This window comes from Protopterus annectens, chromosome 9.part0 (genome assembly GCF_019279795.1).
Source record: "Protopterus annectens isolate FY-2018-M chromosome 9.part0, PAN1.0, whole genome shotgun sequence".
Classification (NCBI taxonomy): Eukaryota; Metazoa; Chordata; order Ceratodontiformes; family Protopteridae; genus Protopterus; species Protopterus annectens.
In genome coordinates this window covers 93,825,846-93,831,845 of record NC_056743.1, presented here as the reverse complement: position 1 = coordinate 93,831,845, position 6,000 = coordinate 93,825,846, and the positions used below count along the sequence as shown (strand labels likewise).

The 6,000-nt window shown below is 41.0% G+C and overlaps 1 protein-coding gene across 1 annotated transcript in view; it reads left to right on the top strand.

Moving 5' to 3' along the window:
* Positions 1-6,000, top strand: part of AMBRA1 (autophagy and beclin 1 regulator 1) — a gene marked incomplete in the record, with an annotated part of 1,868,076 nt that overhangs the window by 570,519 nt on the left and 1,291,557 nt on the right.

Below are 6,000 nucleotides of genomic sequence, written 5' to 3'. Positions count from 1 at the left end.
GCTATGTCTATATATATATATATATATATATATATATATATATATATATATATATATATATACATGCATACATACATATATACACACACATATATCTGTGTATATATAGATATATACACACACACACACACACATATATCTGTGTATGTGTGTGTGTGTATATATATATATATATATATATATATATATATATATAGATATATATGTATATATGTGCGTATGTGTGTACATATAGCTGTATATATTTATATCAATATGTATACACACACATACATGTGTGTGCATGTGTGTATATATATATATATATATATATATATATATATATATATATATATATATAGAGAGAGAGAGAGAGAGTTAATCTCTCTCTCTCTAGATATATATATATATATATATATATATATGTGTGTGTGTGTGTGTGTGTGTGTGTGTGTGTATATATATATATATATATATATATATATATATAATGTATATATATATCTACATGCATATACATGTATGGGTACAGTTTGTATGAGTAAACTGAGTAATAAAAGCAAATGCTCAGAAAGTGAACAGTATTTTTCTTATATTTCAGACTGCTGTGTGTGATATGTTGCAGTGAAGTTAGGAAATTTGCCCTTACCCTGCTGATCTGATGTTGCCCTCTTCATTCCTCCTCACGATTAGTGTCTCAGATCCTGCTCGGCCACATTTCCCAGACTTGGATCGGACTCTGGAGATCCTCCATTTACCCATAATGCACTACGTCCACCCCAGCATCTTAGAGCTTGTTTGCTGCTTCAGCGATCGGATGCAGATCTGTGTTCTCGAGCAATTTAGCTGGTTATGTACGCAAGCCTCTTTTTTTCTTCACCTCCTGCTAGGATATCTCTTACCTTTCTCCTCCCTCATTTCATTTTAACTTGTAGTTTCTTGTTATATGACTCTCTTGAAGTAGTATGTGTGGAAAACAAAACAGAATACTCCTGTACTTCTCGGTAGTGGTATTAGTATAGTTGTTTCTTTAAACTTTAGACTTCAAACTTGTTAAACAAAAAAAAAAAAAAAAAAATTCCTTTTGGTATTGGATTTTATTGGTTCTTTAGTGTTAAGCCGTTTCTGTGTGTTGTGTGTTTGGTTTCTTTTGGTGGGCTTTAGGCCAGGTATTTCTCTGTAGGAGTCAAGTCTGACAAAACCTTCTCTGGGGTTTCGAGCATTGCAGTATTTGTGGGCACAAGATCCTCATACAAGATGCCCACAAGGAGTGCGTCTTTTGTTTAGGTCCTTATAACTTTAAGGCTTTTTGCAAAGCTTGTGCATCTTTTAACCTGTGTGCCCTGGTGGATAAGGAAAATGCACTTATATTAAGGGGTTTTCTTTCTTCAGCTTCTGAGACTCAGACCCTTCCACGGTGTCATCTTCCAGATAGGCTAAGAGGAGGTCTCTCTGTGCTTCTCTTAGAGACCCCTTGGAGCGAAAAACCAAAGCTAAGAAAATTTCGGATCCTGCCTCCTTGGATCCGAAGAAAGCTTCTGCCTTACCAGATCCACAGGTCTCCTCAGATCCAACTGAGGTAATTATGCCAGGTCCTGTAGAAGCTGGTCTGAGGCAGACTTGGACAGGATGATCAGAAAGTTCCTCAAGGCCCAGATTCAGATGGGGGTGATGTTTGTTCCATCCCCTATTGGATCTGTGAGCTCTCCAGCCCCTACCATCAGAACTACTTCAACAATCCGACTCTCAGCTTCAGAATTGCAGATTTCGGGACTCTGAGTGTGTCAGCTTCAGTGCCAGGGAAACCACCTTCCTCTTCTCTGTGCCCTTGATCAGCCTTATTCCTATTCCTATTCCGTTGGAACAAAGTGGATTTCAGAGCTGAGATATTGTCACCTGGTCCAGGGGAATGGGGTCAGCTTCATCTTTGTTGGAGCCATGCTGTCCCGTTGGTAGTTCGGCCCTTGACAGCTCAGGTCCAGTTCCCTCTGGAGACCACTGATCTGGAGTGAGTTCTGGCCACATTCCCTTCATTGCTCTGGGTGAGGCGGAGAGGGCTTCTTCTGGCCCATCAGCTTTCCAAGTAGAAGAAAATGTTTTCTCCCGTAGTAGAGAACCATCATTTCATGTCCTGTTGCCTACCCCTCGTACCTCCATTTAGTCATGGTCTTGAGCCTACTCATTCTCTTCTGAGTTAGCCCATCCTGAGCATTTACCAGGATTTCCCTGCCCAAAAGGTATCCCCTTTTTCTGATACTTCCCCTGAGTACTCTTCAGAGGAAGTGACCAAGAAGATGCGCAAAAGGAGGCACATAGACTCCCCATTGGAGTCATTGACAGAAGACACTGACTTTGATGAGGGAGAAGGATGCCCTTGATCCTCACCTGATAATGGCTTCTTCAGATAAATTCTGGAGATCCTGAAGCAGAAAGGTGGGTGATCTGTCCATTTGTCTTCTGAGGAGTCAATGTTCTAGGAGGCTTTTGGGGGTGGGCCAGTCTTTGTCTTCAGTGACCCCCCCCCCCCCTCTGCCGGATGACCTCATGGATCTGGTTTTCCGCCTGGCATGGAACTGGATACCATCAAGCCCATTCCTAAGCACTCCAATAGATTCCTAGTCCCACCCTCTGATTGAAAACACTGGAGTAAGGGCCCTGTGTTGATGCCATCATTGTGGTGGAAGCCACTAAGGAAGAATGGGCAGAGGTAAGTGCCATTGACCATCCACCTAACAAGGCGTCTAGAGTGTTGGACAGGCTTGGAAAGCGCATTTATCCATCAGCCACCTTTGAGCTATAGTCATTAAATTTTCTAGCTCATTTTACCCTGATGTCTGAGAGATATGATATAGGAGCTTTCAGCCTTTCTCTTGGTTCATCCCTGCAAAAGAGCTTAAACTTTCTCCCAAACTGGTCACTCTGTCATCCATTGCTAACTCCTCGATGAAGCTAATCTCCCATACAGCAAAAGGTACCTCACGAGCCGCTAGTTCATATCCATCCCTAAGGATACATGCCTGGATGAGACTGTGTGATTTTACAAAATCCTTCAGGGCTTCCTTAGTTAATGCCCGTTTTGGTGGCTCATCACTGTTTGGGCCTTCTGTTGCAGATATACTAACCCACAGGGAAAAAGATGGAAAGACCCATTCTGCCATGGGAATCTAATTTTCCACACCTCAGAGTTCCTTTTCGAGGAACCAGTGTGGAGGCAAAAGAATATGGTTTCGTAAATCCAAAGGGCCTTTCCAGAACCTTTGTGGGAGCCCTTCTCCAGAGGCAGAAGACAAGCGTTTAATGGTCCATGTCACCCTAGAGGCAGAGGGTGACATGGATTCTTCTGAGACTCATTCTCTGGCAAGCCCTTTCAGCTCTCCTAAAGTGCTGGAAGCTGTCGGGGGTTGACCTTCCTTTCACCCAGAAGTCTCAACACACTTGACAAACAGTTCAAGGGTGTTAAATGTAATATCCAGAGGCTGCTACATTCTCTCTTTTTCTCCCCACTCCAAACACCAGCAAGCAATTGTTCACTCACCAGTTTTCTTACCAGATATTTCATACACAGGAGGATATGTGATGCATCTCCTGGTTGTGCACAGACAAGTATGGTTTCATCTACACAGAATGAAACGTATTATAAAATCAAATCAGCTATTTTTATCCTCCTCATCAAATCAACTGGGTATCTAGTTTCTAAAGGTAAATTCTAATTGGATAGTTGATTGCATTTCTTGGACCTATTCTCAACAAGGCATTTTTCTACCAATTCCCCGTAAAGCCCACTGAGCAAGATCCATGGCCACTTCACCTGCTTTTTGGTCGTGAACTTCTATTGATATTTATGCAGCAGCCACATGGTCCAGTGCTCATACCTTTGTTACTCGTTACAAATTGAATCAAATATCCAGAAGCAGAGCTGCCTTTGTTTCAGTGTTTCTCCAAAATATCCTTCCAGGAGGGCCACCCAAGATTAACATAGTTGGTGACCATCTGTTGAGGAATGAAAAGGACAACGTCAAATTTAAAAGTTTTGTACTCTCCATGACTAGGCATCTTTGTTTTCCGCTTTCATTCTTCTTCAGTGTGTGTGTGTGTGTGTGTCCCCTCCATCCCCCTTCCTGTAATCTTCTGGAGGACTCTTAGATTCCTTATTGGAACTTATAGTCCTGAGTTTGAGCCTTATTCTTTCAGCTGTCCCTTTCTCTATCTAACTAAATGGGATATTATGGCAATATACTGAATCTCTGAGGTATTGAGAATGAACTAGGGCATTATAGGTAGAGGTAGGATCTTGAGAGTTGGATCCAAAGTTTGAAGTATGCGGCCAAGTTGGATCAGATCTGTAACCTATTCGTTGAGGAAGAATGAAGGTGGACAACACTGATGCCTAGTTATGGTGAATACATAACCTTTAATCAATTGCTTTGTTTTCTTACAGAAATGTTTTATTGTAGCAGACATTTGTGTATCCTTGACAAATACGGTTTAGGCTGAGTTTTGGTGGCCTTTCTAGCTTGTGTTCTTAGTGAGAGTTGTATTTTGTTCACGTGGTTATTTGACTAGCTGTATCTTTTCCAGTCCCACCTCATGATATCCCTGTGTGTTTGGAGATTCTTGAGCTGCTTAGTTAGGCATGGGCATTTCTAGCCTCTCAGTCTTCTTTGAGAAAATTGCGTCTTGGATAGGATTGTGGTAAAGAATGCGAAAGCATCTATTGAGTTTTTAATGTAGTACAAAGGAGGTCAGCCTACAACGTTAAAATAGTGGTTTTGGATTGCTAGTTTGTGTTAAGGGAAAGAATGACCTGTGACTGTGTGGCTTAGGTTTTTCTCTTTTTAAAGGACCAGGTAGTGGTTACCTAATCTGTTTGGCAGGATGTTAGTATGTACAACGATGGACAGTATTAGTGATTGTAAAGTCTAAAATGGAGTGTTTTCCCCATAGGTGTTGGGCCTTTTTGGATGTTTTACCATTTGCTCAAGATTGAAGTGTTTGAGCATTTTGTGAAGCTGTAGCATTTAAGTTGACATCACCCCATATGATGAGCAGCGTTTTGCTACTGCTTCAGTAGTCTTCTCATGTGTCTTGAATACTATCTCCAAAGTGATCCTTAAAGGGAACACAAGACAGCTTGGTTTTTCATAGCTGGTGTTGATGGGATCACTACTGCTGCTGCAGGGACATCCCCTCATCAGAGGAGTCTTTGGGATCAATTTGCAAGGTGTGATGAGTTTTACCTAACTATTGTCTTTTTGTTACAGCAGGGGTGTGCTAATTGATGTTTTACTTGGTGTCCAGGGTGACTCTTGTTATCCCTGTGTAAGCACATACTTGTCAAAATGTAGTTTGAATCTTGCACAAAAGAAACGGAGGTGGTACAGACAGTTTGTTTTGCCTACTATCAGCCTGCTACCTCTGGCTTGAAGAGAAAACCAGCACAGTTACCAATTGATTTAATTGGACTTCCTCTGTTATAAGTCAGGAATATCTTTCTTCTATCTCTGAGAATATTTTTTGTTTGGGTTATAATATGTTGATCACATACATATGTTAATTTCTTGGATTACAGGAGGATATTATCAGCCAGGTGCCCCCCCCCCCCAAAAAAAAAATACAAAAAACAAGCCAGTGTAATTCTAATTAGTGGGGACGCATCATATCCAACTGAGGACGGATCAAAGATGGACCTCTAGTAGACAGAGCCACACTGTGTCTTGTCTTTTTTTTTTTTTTGCAAAGCTAGTGATGCACTTTGAGCAATATTGGGGATATTAAAAATAAGGCTGCTGGTATTTGTATGCAAGACAAAGTGAGCCAAATATTGTAGACAGGCAGATAAAGTGGGGGGAAAGTAAGATTGTATTGTTTGAGAGCTGACATAATTCTTTCAAAAAAAGCAGTTAATTTTTAATGGCTTAAGGATTAGTGTAGAAATCCACAAGAGCAGAGAAGAAAACTGAGTTGAGAACAGCCATGTAGATAACAGAAATTTGTGGGTATTGTTGGGGTTTAGAATAACTT